Below are 13,213 nucleotides of genomic sequence, written 5' to 3'. Positions count from 1 at the left end.
AGCTGAGCCTGTTTTCTCTGAAGCCTAACTGACATCATAAACACATACAGGCCGAATGAAACACAAAGAGTTGTCTATTATAAGTTCAACAGAATGATTTTATATAAACATACATTTCATGTAACAACAGAAATAAATGAAAACAGGTGAAAAGTTACAATAAATATAAAAAGATTTATGGGGAAAATACTTATATTAAAATATACAAAAATTTGTTTTGATTCTGATTTAAATGAAAACTAAAAACACATCAAAAGCACACAACCTACATGTATGACCCATGATAATGACAATGGTTCACCGGATAAATTGAATCCTTCACTGAGCTGAACTGGTAAATGCACACAACACACACACACAGACACACACACACACTGTGCCCCATGAATGTACCTATGTCCCTCATTACTGAGCCCAAATGCTTCATTGGTTATTCATTTAATGGTGTTTGTGTTTTGTGATTGGGCTCTGCCTTTCTTGACATGTCCTGCTGTTGATGAAGCTTTCAGGTGAGCTGAAGCGAGAAAACTAATAAACAGTAATTAGAGAAACCAAGTGTCTCATGTACACGTGGAAGCTGCAATTTGTGTGACCGTGCTATTTGTTGCCCTCCTGTACAAAGGCAGTGAAGGCACTTCCACTTTTAGCCAACAGGGGGCAGTAGCACCCCATGCCTCTGAGCGACTTGTGCCTGTCTGTACTGAGGTGACGGAACAGAGATGGTTGGCACATGTTTATTGTCTAATGTATCAGAGTATGTTTGAGTGGATTTCAAACATTTCCCTTGGAGGCAGCTCTCCTTTGAATGTTCTTCTCTGTGTAGGGTAAGGATGAGATGATTCCTCCCAGAAATACCTTCTGGGGTTTGAGGACACACACACACACACACACACACACACACACACACACACACACACACACACACACACACACACACACACACACACACACACACACACACACACACACACACACACACAGTTTAATTGTTGGCTTAATAGAAACAAAAATAAATAAACTTGAGTTTTTTTAAGGATTGCTACTAGTATTACAATATTATGTTGTAAGCGGCCAATCACAGCTGACTAGATCTAAGCAATCCATAAAGCATTTGGTAACACAGAGTAGCACAAGTAGGATCCTTAAAGGTAAGCTGAATGCTAATTGAGCTTTCTGTTTCCTCACATCAATACGCCGGTTGGTTGGACAGCTTCCAGAAGCTTCCAGCATCGTGTCTAGAACAGCTCTCTGAAAGTAGTGACAGATTCAGTAATGGCATCAATCAGGACTCTACTGTGTGTGCTATAGCACTTTACTAAAAGCAACTGAAACACAGGTAAACATAAAGGTCAACAATGATTTACTGGATGTCACTCTGACAGCACACATCAATGTTCCAATTCAGTCATAAACACACCTACCAAACAGCTCAGCACGATGGAGAGATCTGTCTACTTAACAGTGGATTTCATGGTAATAATTAAAACAATTCTACCAAGGGACATTTAAAATGAACACTAGTGGAGGAAGTACTGGAGCTTGGTACTTAGGTAAAAGAAGAGTGTGACTTTAGTTTGAGACTTTGAGTTCTCAATATCTAGGTGCCATTTTAATAAAGAATGTAGATATAGCTCCTGGTTATACTTCTGCCTCTACAGATGTCACTACTAGTAATTATTGATTATTATTGATTTCCATTGCAAAGGATATATGAGCAGGTTAAAATAATTAAAAATAATTAAAATTAAAATTGACAATGGGTAGTTAAATTAAATTTTCAGCACAGACATCTTTGAAATGTACCCAGAACCAGCTATGGACAACTCTGTGTCTCATGAGGCAGGCTGTGGGCATCAAGTGAACAGACAGGTAAATGGATGATAATAAATGGCAATAAAACACAGGCATTCACCATTTTGACTTATGTAACTACAAATATTGTGATGTAGTGGAGCAGAAAGTATAGATTATAGCTGCAAAATGTAATGTAGTAAAAGTATTAAGTACTAAAGTATTATTTTTACTCAGGTAAAGTATAAATACATACATTTACTTAAGTACAGTAAGGAAGTACAAATACCTTCTACCACTGAAAATTAAATGCCAAAGATTGTGGTGGAGAAATTGTTCAATACTTTATTCCAAAATGGTTTAAGAATAATGTAAAAAAACAGGCAGGATCATCCGACTTTGAACTTTCCCACTGTGAATGCACTATGTGTCCACAGCAGCTAAAAATCATGATATGGGTAATCCTTCGCTGCTGTTTTTGTTTTTCTAAAGGGAAAGGTCAATTAAAAAAAAAGCTGTTGGGCCAGTTGTGTAGGTTGGGCCATGTGGCTGATGTTTGCCATTCACCATAAGGAGAACGGTGCAGAAACCAGTGTCTGTGAATTTCAGATTAAGATTAAATTGAAATGACAAGTTAGTGAAGCCGCTCTAAAGCCCTGTCTCAATATGACATGAGTGAATTTTCCAGCTGGGCGGATGTGATTATTGATCTCACCAGCACTTCCAGCACTGTGCTGATATTGAAGTTGGGCTTTGTTAAACGTTGCATGCTGGAAAGTCGGATGTGCCTGTCTGACCGTACTGACCGGCGAAGTCTGGATTATTTTTGCATACATGTTTGTGATTAATAATTTATCTTCATCTATTTTCCCCTCTGATGGTCTGCCTATCTGATATTTTTCTATACTCTATTTGTCAATAAAACTAAGATTCTGATCCATTCTGATACTCACAGCCAATATCAAATATACTATATTGATACCTTATGTGAAACAGTTTGTACATACAGTATGCTACAGTTTTGATATATAATGATTATATTTAATAGTAATGTACATTGCTTCAACAACTTAAGTTTAAAAGCAGCAGCCTGCTGAGGGATGGTGTCGCTCTCTTTATTACAGAAATAAATGTGTGTAGTTTCCTGCACAGAGGCACAGGGCCTGTCTCTCAGGCCACTGAAGCAGCTAACAGGGAGTGATGAATCACAGGAGAAATCTGCCTGTCACAGCTGAGGCGGCAGAGGGACACGTTGCTGGTCTTTGTCTAGGACCAGTCTCTGTGCAAGACTGACTTCAAAGTAGGCCTAATGGCAGCTCTTCCACTGCACTGATGCCCAAAGGCAACATCTCTGCTGCACTTCCATCTCATAAATCCAGCATCTGGTCACACTGACAGGTTGTTATTAATCCCAGGAGCTTGTGTGATATTTCTGTGTAGATTTATATAGAAGTGATGAAGTAGCATAAAGCCTCGACATCTCAGTGACACAGTGAGATCTAAACTTAAGTAAAATATAACATTATATACAACAACTGTTACATTTATGTTTAGACTATAAAAGTCATTAAAGTCTGCAGATATGGTAAATATATATCAGCATACTGCTGAATGGAAATGTGTGGACTGACACAAATAACAGGTATTTTAACTCATGTGGTACAGGATTAATATTTTTGTGGCCCTGGAGAGAGAGCACATTTTCTTTTCTTTTTATGCAATGGCAAGCAATGAACAAACACTCTCATACAAAAACATAAACAGCATGATCCTAATCCTTTGGTGAGTGGGACCCCTGAAAGCAGATCAGTCAGTATCCACTGTGACCCTGGCTGAGGTTTTGTCATCTGGCCCCTTGCCATATGGGGGTGGTGTGTGTGTCTGTGTGGGTCTTGTTTGACAAACTAACCCCAATCTTTCAGACCTCAAATGGCTCCATGAGGATCTGTTTGGATTCTGCTACAATAAAAAACTTTTTTCTACTCAGTGGCAACATTTTGGTGTATACATTGCAGCTAATTATAAAATAAATGAATTAATCACTTGACACCCTTGATTTAGGCTACGTAAAAAACACATGGCATACTGGAGAACTTATATTTTAAAGACTAGATTACACTCTAAAACTAAAGTTATATTAATAAACCAAATCCTGGGTTCAGTTTTCTTGGTGAACAGATACAAAACATGAATGTTCATCTAACTTTTTTGTTATTATAGACTGCTTTAGCACAGCCTTGTGTCTCTAGACGCTTAGCCGGCTATGGCTGTTGTTGCTAAGTTAGCATGCCACCTGAGAGTACCATCATTATTTTACAGTAATTTTAGAGTGATTTTTGAATACATCTGAACAGATCCCTCATTTTATGTCTGTTTGGATTACTACAACATTTTATAGACCTATATAAGTCTGTTATCATAGTATAGTACCATATGTATCATATGGGATTATTTTATACAAAATAAGTGTAAACTTGCTCCATGCTGCAAGTGAAATCTTTCTCATCTGTTACTAAAGTGATTCAGCACATTAGTGGCTGCTCCTCTGTCTTCTAAGTAGTTCGTTGCAGTGGCTATAATAGCAGTGGAAGCAGTGGGGGTGGGAGGTGAGGTAGGAGAGGGGACTGTGTGACAGTAGATCAGTGTAATTCCTCCCTGGCAGATGCAGGCCAGATTGAGCTGGAAGGATAAAGATGTTACCCTAGAGCACCAGCCAAGGCCTAAACAACAAATGGCCTCCTGGTGTGTGGCACGTGTGTGTGTGTGTGGTGTGTTTGTGTGTGTGTGCTACCGAGGGAGAGAGATAGAGAGATTTTGTCTTACTGTATACTGATTGCATTACCAGCAGGCCACTTTAACATGGTCATACTTAGAGCCACTGGGACCCCCTTATAGCTGCTTAAGATCTGCCATAGGAATGAAGCAGCTCTGTAATCTGCTGCTCAATACACACACACACACACTTGCCTTTTTATGCTGTGAACCATGATGCTGATGACAGATGTTTTTTGTGTATTTTAGAAATACCGTTTTATATTCATGCAGCGGACCAAGGACCTCTGATTTATGAAGACAGTGATCATGTGATAAACCCCCTTCATCCAAACAGAGATGAGCTACTTCATACATATGATGCCTTCACACTTATGTGTCTATGGATTAACAGTATTTTTTCATTCCATTTTTAATATTTCCATAGATATTTTGAATATTCTTCAATCTTTAGTCCATTTAAAACATAAACTTTCTTCACATCTTAAGAGTGCTTCAGCTCAAATATTTTTTTTATTTGTTAGACACAATTGTCGACTGTTTTCAGAAGACAGCAGGTCTCTAAAACCCATCAGTTCTATTTGCTTGCAGGGGTTGAATGTATCACATATATAGTTGCAAAGAAAGAGAAATCAGTGTAAAAGCTGGCAGCTCTGCACTCCAGAGGTCAAACATGTTGACGTTTTTGCTGTATGAACACACTAAAGCTTTTCCTGATATGAAACTACACACTACCCCAATGAAAAGTACAATACTTGTAACAAAAAAAGGAGGGAATCCAAAAAGAAGAGGAGATAAATACTAAGTGTATTTGGCATCTGCTGGGAGGCTTGATGCTCGCAGGGAGTGAAAGGAGATTATGTTAAAGCCTAAATGAGGCTTTTACATTTTTTTTTAAATCCTGCAGGCATAATCTAATCTTATCCGTCTCAATCCAATTTTTAATGCTGGCTACACATAGGATTAAAGTAGTGCAGTTTGCTTTGTAGGCCATTTGACAGCGAAGCAGCATCTGTTGCTGAAGATGTGCAGGTTAAAGTGGGAGAGATCAGGAGCAGAGAAAAGGCCATGATGGTCTGATGTTTGCATTCACATGCACACAGCAAAGGTCATGCTAATGTGCGGAGGATGCTCGTGACTGCTTTAGTCATATGATGGTCATTTGATTACATTATGTGGCTGCATTATCTTTCACCTAAGGAAGTCCCATCAAATGGGGGTGGGCCAACAGTTTGTGAATTCTTGTTTTATAAAAGTCGGGTCAAGATTTCAAATTAGGTTTATCATATATTTTTAAATGATGCTGCTTTAGATAAAAAAAAAACCTTTAATACATCTATTTATCTTAATTGAAATAAAAAAAAAATCAAATTCACTTTTACATTACACAGTTAACTGTATTTAGAAAGAGGAATAAGGACCACAGCAGATTTAGCACCAAGTACTTGAACCAGATCAATGTGCTGAGCTACTGCTAATTAATAAAACATGAGTATATAAGTCATGTTTTCCTTCCCTCTTCTTACTTGAAGCAGATGGCTTCCCACATGGTTAAAAATGAGTTTTTCAAGGACTTGTTGTCAAGAGGAGTGTGTATGTTTCTCTCTTAGATCATTTAAAATATAACATCTACAGTGTAGAAAGCCCTGATATGACCGGTGTTGTGTATGTATCAAATTCTGTTGTAACACTGTTTCTATAAATTAGCCGTTATGGAGGCAGCTTCGCATCATGACCTCAGGGACTGGGGTACCAGGTCATCTTGTCCAGGTCAGATTTCTTTGGAACAGATGGCAGATCTTCTAGCTGCAGAGTTTTGCTGTGTAGATGATACAGGATTAAAGCTATACTGATTTTAATCTGGTGTAAAAGGAAGAGGACAAAATACCCATCACCCCCTGAGGCAAAGAGAAATGCAGCTGACACAGACTGTAAATATCGCATGTATATGTATATATATATATATATATATATATATATATATATAAAGAGGCACTAAAAGGATCCAGCATAGTAGATCAATTATAGTCCTAAGTTCAGTCAGGGTGTCATCACTCTGTGTAATTGTCATGAACTGGTAGTGCTATCTGACCTGCTGGTGGGGTGCTAAACGTCCTGGCATCATTAAGCAAGAAGCCCTGGAACAGCTCATTCTGGACTGCCTGGTCAGCATGTGGGTCATGCTTAAGGTGTTTACATAAGCTGTTTGGATAATGATACAGGGACATGACGGCAGATAGTGAGAATGAACAAATATTTGACAGTACAAGCAGCTGTTTGTCAGGATGCCATTAAGCTGGGAGGTTGCATAGCGCCTTCAATTAAATGCAGCATTTCTCCCTGTTTGATGTATGCAGAGAAATAAAGCATTAGTCCGGACCATGATGTCCTAAACATTAGCACTGTAGTTTATTTGGATGTAAATATGTTTTCACAAATAGTGAGCCCTTTCATCATAAGGATGCCTTACATCTGATACAACAGTACTATTGGTTCTTAAGACATGTTTCTGCGTTGCCCCTTCCCTGGAGCTGTAAAATGAAACATCCACCAATGAGCAGACCCACACTCTAATGCCATCTCACACAAGAGGCAATCAAGGTTATCAACCCAGATTTGAATTGTGAAGTTCATCTACCACTACACCAGCCTGACTCCTGCAGGATTCAAGGGCTTATTGAGTTGGAAGACTGTCTCTTTACCTGAGCAGTGAACAATTGATTCACAATAATTGTCATATTTGACACAACTGTTGCTTGGGAGCCAGAATGGAAGAGATAAGCACTCATCAGGCAATAGAGAACAAGTGAAGCCAGTAACAAGAAATCTTGCCTAGAAATTACATTTCCTTATCCAAGTTCTACCATTGACAACTGAAGACCATGGTAAGCCTTTGAAAAAGCAGTTTTTTTAATTCTCTCACCAAGCTAGGTTCCCTCTAAACTTACAAATGGCTGACCTTTGAAAATTGCAGTGTTTAAGCCTTTGCTTTTTAGCCTTCTGTAAATGTCACATAATGTTATTGGGCTCTGGCAGCACAGGATCATTAATCTTTCCCGTGCAGGCTGGCTGAGGGAAATACGGTGGGTAGAGCAGCTATATCACTAAGTAGGGACATCAGAGCAGAAGTGTAAACATCATTTAGACACTGCAGTTTTTTTCTGCTCAAATGGGTTTGATGTTGATGAAGAGAGACCTTCTTTTCAAAGTGCAGTGATGCACAGTGTTTGATCGATGCTGCTAGGAAGGTTAGCAGTTATTTCAGCACTGGAAGAGGTTAAAAATGCAATTCTCCTCTTCTATAAAGAAACAGAACAAAGTTGTGTTACGTGCTCAGTTTTTCCGCCCTAACAGGTTGTGCAACTGATAATGTGTATACTAAGGTGGAAAGCAAGGATTCTTAGTTAAGTTTAGCTACTTTTAAATTTAATATTCTTTTGACTATGACAGTAAAAGTCCAAATGTGCCCATTTAAATGACAATAAATGTATTTATTCAGCTGTAGCCTGACCAGACAAAAATGTAGAGATGACAGCAACTAAAGATGATAATGGCCATAATTTGACCCAGGATCAGTTTCCTGATTTATAAATATGTAAATTTAAAATTTAATGACATATTGATCATGAAAGAGCTCAAGGTACAGACAGCACTGATGCAACAAACTAATATGTAACTGTGATTCCGATGTGTAAACACACAACTTCTAGTTACGATGTCCTTTTGATATGTGTTGTGATATTAACTGAATAAATAAGGAAGCCAGCTTCTGATGTTCAGTGGTGTAACTGTGGCCATTCAGTGGAAGTTGTGGCTGTAATAACATTAATAACTATAATAACAGTGCTAAATTATACTAGCCAAGGCAAAAAATCCTTTATGACTAAAAAGATGCCGGAAGGAGGGTGTAGAAATTAAATGCAACATGTTAATCCAACATCTATGTAAAGTTGCTCTTTGGCTCTGCAGCTCTGATCATATGTGATGAGGAGGTATCTGATCTGCTGCTCCCGTAACTTCTGTGAACTCCTTGTTGATGACCCCTGTTCCTCTTGGCTCACTGAGAACAAATAGCGATGCTGTAAAAGCTTAACAGGAAGCCACTTTTAGCTGAAGTATGACAATTACTTTGTTTGCTCCATCTCCCAATGCTCATAATTCAACCTGAAGGTCAAGCCTTAGATCAACTTTCTTGTTAGACACACACAGTCCTTATTGTTCAACGCACACACACACAGAAACAGACTGGGTTCAGACGATCTATTAAAAAATAACCAAAGTCCTATAACATTGTGATCAACATTGGTAATGTCTAGAAGAGTACATAGGGAACGGACGTGCTGTACAGTAAAACATGATAAAACCAACATTTTTAAACACATAGACACAACTGAAAGATGAAGTCTCACACAAGAATGCTTCAGTGCCCAATTAGACTCTCAGGAAATTGAAAGGAAACTTCAGTAGTGCTGCTTGCAGGTCTTGTTTGACATTCACATGGTTGTGGCAGGTAGTGTCACTGGATGGTGACAAACTGTTGTTTTCTGCTTCACAACACCAGCAGCCTGAAGCACTTTCATCAAGTAGTGCGTGCACACACACACACACACACACACACATTCATAAGAATACATGCAGCCATTCATGCACACATCAGTGTCCACATATACAAGCACAGACTAATTTGCAGTCTGCCTCCCACACACACACACACACAGCTCAAGCATGTCACGATGTCATCTTAGCCCTGTGGAGTCACTTTATTATAAAATGTAAAAATCCATTCAATTTTATTTAATCACATGAAAAGATAAGGCATTTCCAGGTCATTAATCACATAGACCCTATCAGGGGGTGGTGGCAGTGGGAGTGGGGCTGGTGGGCTGTCACCTCCACACAGAGCTCTAACAGTAGCTCAGGGAAAAGAAAGCACACACAGGCTATAGACAACAGACACTGAATCATTTCAGTGCAGCTGCTCTTCATTTTGGTCAGAAATGTTAATATGATTCCATGTTGTTTTCTACCCCTGTATTTTTATTAGCTCCATTGTAATAAACTCTTGATACGTACTGACATTGCCCTGTTGTAAAATTCCAAAAAATAAAAACAGAAATAAATGTGATAAATTCTTATTTTCTGTGTTTTTTTAAATGACAGCTGGGTTCAGTTTAGATTAATCAGTGTATGCCTGTGTAAAATGACAACTAGTTTTTATAGCCAAGCCAGACAAGGCTTGGCTATGTTCAAGCCATGTCCAAGCCAGACATGGCTAGCATTCTTGATCAGTGTAGCAGGAACCTTCTATATGGTCCACAAAAGGACTATTTGTGTATGCTGGAAGCCACCTTGCCTACACACTGCATCACCCTTCTTAAGACCCTGACGTTTTCACTGTCTTGATGGTCTTCTGTCTCTGGATGGAGGTCTCATACATGGCTACAAATTGCTGTAGTGTTTTCCCAAATCTGCCTCAAATATGGTGCTTCAAGGAGTTTTAGCATCCATTGAGTGACACCTCTAACATTTAGAGTGTTGTGGATAACTGCACGGCTGCCTTCCCGGGAGATACCCAGCACTGTGGCAAAGTGTCCAAATAGAGATTTCTCTTTGGTTGCCAGTATGCCATTTGTCTGAACACTGAATGTTGGTGGTGTTATTGTCTTATCTATCAGCCCAATAGTCTTTTGCTTGATGACTGTGACTGTGTCCTTCCAGGCTCTCTGCAGCAATTAATTTCAGCAGCCCACTTTGTCACCGTGCTGTAAAAAGAGACACTATCTGCCATCTGTAATATGCGCCACACCGTACAATAAGGCTGGACTGATGTGTTCTGTGAAGGCTTCCAGTCCCTGTGTTTTGATGGCATACCTAAATGAATATGTAGAATGAATATGTAGAATGATGTCCTTTAAAGGTGTTCACAACTCTCCTCCCCCCTTCCTCCACATAGTGCCAATGTCAGTGTATCCATGATGTGCAGGAACCCTGTTTAAACCAAACAAGCTTAATTAAACCAAATGCTTTGTTAAATTTAAACATACAGTAGGTCCAACTGTTCACATCAACTCAGTACCACAGCATAGTCACCTTAATTCCAGACAGCAGCAAGGATTGACATCGCAGTTAGCCAGCTAGCTAACTGGCAAGTTAAAGTAGTGCAGGCTGACAAAAAATCTGAACGCATCCCAAGCTGCAGACAAGGTCAGAGCCAGTGAGTGTGTAATAAATCGGGAGGGAGTGTGCTGAAGCCATTATCTTTCCCTCTCTGCTAGCCGAGCAGTGCAGTGACCTGACATTATAACAAATGGAGGGGAAAACTCTGTGAGATATAAATTCCTACTCTGCTCCCCTATGAATGGTGGCGTCTCTTCAGAAAGTGAGGCACTGACCCGTGGCGTCCACTAAGATCTGACATGACAGGAATGGAAGGATTAGGTAGATGGAGAGATGTCAGAGAAAAGAGATGGGGGAGGGACAAACCTGCATAAGGGAAGGCTGTGTAAAAGGGAATTATGATTAGAGAGGATAAATGAGATGTCAGGGCAAGCAACATATAACTGTCAAATGGACTTCTTCAGTGCTGCACTGTAAGTGACAGGCACCGGGTAAAGAGTGTCTGCACGGCGTGGGAGTGTGTGCATAGATGTGTATGTGTATGTATAGATGTGGCATATGCTTGGCTGTGATTATTTATGAGAAGTCCCACATGTGCATGTATGATCAGTAAAACTGCATAAAGAAGATTCAGATTCATTTGTTCTTTTGTTTTGTCATCTTTTCCGTTTTTTAAATGATCTATATTAATATAAACAGGTGATTATTTTTGTTCATTATTTCAACCAAAGTAAGAACAGTAACAACAAGTCCAACAGCCCATAGGCTCCTAAATCACTGTATTATAGCATTGCATTGCTTACTTAACTACATGTATGTGGTGAGATACATTACAAAAACAGTCTGACCAATAAAAGTCACACATTTGCATGTACTTGCCAAATATGCATACATACATACACACTCAATCTGTGTTTAGTAATGTTGCGGTACACCATTGCATTTTTTTAAGTTCTTAATTTTTAATGAATGAATAATCATTTGAGTTTTTTTTAAACTATTCTGCCATGTATGTCTATAACAAGGCTTTGTTTTGTATGGAGTGCTGCATGGTGGCTATAATGGGGCTTATTGCCATGTTAGATTATGGCTTGCCATCAGTTGGAGGACCATCCATAGCTTGCTGCTGTTGCCTGAGTGCTCACTTTAGGGTTCAAGTTCTGGGTTTCTGTATATGGTGATGGCTTTCAGCTGTCCCAGGTGGCAGATTTCACATGGACTAAACTGGCATGACCACAGGAGGGCGCTAACAGTACAAACACAGGGCGTTACATTGCCTTGACAGTTTGTGTATGACTTAAAACATAATCTAATGCTATAATGTTAGTATAATTACTTTACAGAAGTGTGTTAAAACAGTTTTAGACAAGCTTTGGAATCAGGGGTCTAAAAATCCTACCGAACTGGACATGAGCTAACGTATGAAGTCAGCTCTGTTGCTGAATATGCAGATTTTTCTCAATATGACAGGTCAGATGAGTAAATCCTCAAACGATGTTCTCTCAGCATTCTTTATATTGAATGTGTGTCTGTATGTCCCCTCTCTGCTCATTTCTTAATGATTTGGGGGATCAGAGGTGCCTCATTCAGTGAGATTGCTGTTTCATATGCTAAAAGCTTTCATCGCATGCTTAAAAATCTGACCACTGGTACTTGACGCAGGTCTTTGTCGGTATTAGAAGAAATCTGCTGGATTTGACTTCCTGTAGTTTGTTAATATGAAGATGGCTTTCACTTCAGGAATTGCTTTTGCTGAGGTTGGCAGGCTCTCTTTTTTTACACTGCTGTTAAATCTGCCTGAAGTGAGCATTAATACAGCATTAAGTATATTACAACACATTTAGTCTCCCTCATTTACTTGTATTAGGTGTTTTAATCTGTTGTTTTAAACAGCTGCCACATGCAGATTTGAGATTTGTATTCCATTCTAAATTCTGAGGGCTGCTCTACAAATGACAGAGCTGCACTCTATCAGATGTAACATTTCAGCATTAAATACATTTTGACTCTGTCCTCTGGTCCACCTGTGTCCTGTATTTTTCTTTTCTTAACAGAAAACTTCTCCTTTATATACTGCTTAATATGGTTATTGCTTTGGAAAATTCCACCTTGTTAAGACTTGACACTGTGAAAAATTATTGCTTTGTGTTGTACATTTTTTTCCTCTCGTTCCCTGCTCCATCATTGTCCATCATTTTATTGAAGCGCACGCTGAAGAAAAGAAGCAGGCTGCCACTGAAGAAAGGAGCGCCTCTGCCTAATTTAAATCCTTTCTCATTATGAGACTAGCAGGTGGTGCATGGAGAATATTGCTATTGAATAAAGGCTAATTTTGCTAATATATTGTTGCAAATAAGTGCATCTCCACATGAGCTTAGCTTTATTCTCTCATGTGAAGGAAATTATGCTCTCTTTGCAGGGCCGTGCCGGTTGTTATGTAGTCTTTCACAGACCTGAATCTTATTTTTAATGACAGTGCGACATTCATCTTTACACTCCATCTTTTTATTTGTTTCTGCGCCCCTCCAAGGCT

Source organism: Parambassis ranga, chromosome 9 (assembly GCF_900634625.1).
Source record: "Parambassis ranga chromosome 9, fParRan2.1, whole genome shotgun sequence".
Taxonomy (NCBI): Eukaryota; Metazoa; Chordata; class Actinopteri; family Ambassidae; genus Parambassis; species Parambassis ranga.
The sequence above is the reverse complement of the archived record's forward strand: the minus strand, read 5'-3'. Positions refer to the sequence as shown.